The sequence below is a fragment of the Blastomyces gilchristii genome (genome assembly GCF_000003855.2).
Source record: "Blastomyces gilchristii SLH14081 genomic scaffold supercont1.36, whole genome shotgun sequence".
In the NCBI taxonomy this organism is placed as follows: Eukaryota; Fungi; Ascomycota; class Eurotiomycetes; order Onygenales; family Ajellomycetaceae; genus Blastomyces; species Blastomyces gilchristii.
The window spans coordinates 396,003-396,785 of NW_003101647.1; the positions used below are offsets into that span (position 1 = coordinate 396,003).

At 33.3% G+C, this 783-nt stretch overlaps 1 pseudogene across 1 annotated transcript; it reads right to left on the reverse strand.

The window, feature by feature from the left end:
• Window positions 1-233: 233 nt before the first annotated feature.
• Window positions 234-314, reverse strand: BDBG_17968 (annotated as a pseudogene). Its single transcript has one exon. The product of its transcript is annotated as a tRNA-OTHER (tRNA).
• Window positions 315-783: the final 469 nt, after the last annotated feature.

A 783-nucleotide genomic window follows, 5' to 3' on the forward strand; every position in this document is an offset into this window, starting at 1 on the left:
CTTAAGTAGTGTATAACCACTACATTAGGCTTGGCTCTATATCATTAGAACCTTGACAGGTGCACAGTAGGATAGTGGGACATTGGCACCCCATGCCGGCCCTGGTGGGTGTTCGCAGGATCTCGCTTAACTAGTGGCTTGGCTTGCAGTAGGGAGTTCTACCCCGCACCAAGCCTTACTAATTAGGCTCAGCTCCTATTACATGGGGGCTTTCATGGGTAAGAAGTGGCAGGTGCCAGTGGTGGGATTCGAACCCACGCACCCCTAATGTGTGCGGCCTTGGTTACCAGTCTTACCAACTGGGCCACGCTGGCGAAGAGAATCATTGATTTCAGTATTTCACTCTTAGTGTTATTCAAGTGATAGCAGAGTTCATTCTGACCATACTTTTTAAGTGTATATTTTCTAATTATTCACATTTATATAGATATATACTGATTATTTATTAGATAATATTAAAACAATGACTTATCACAGCTATGTTACTCTAACTGTAAGAGATATGTAATTAATAATAAATATTGTAAAGACTCTGAGAAGTAGTATTTTAAGAGTACTGCAGCTCTGCAATCTTGATTTTTTTATTTTTATTTTTTATTTTTTTAATTGTGATTTTTTCTTATTTTTATTTTATTTTATTTTATTTTTTTTTGTATTTTATATTTTTTTTATAATTAAAATTATATGAATTATAATCTGTGTTTAGAAAAGTAATAATATTTGATAACACTCTCTATTGAATTTTCAATAAATGAGTACTATGTTATGATATTATGTAAGGAA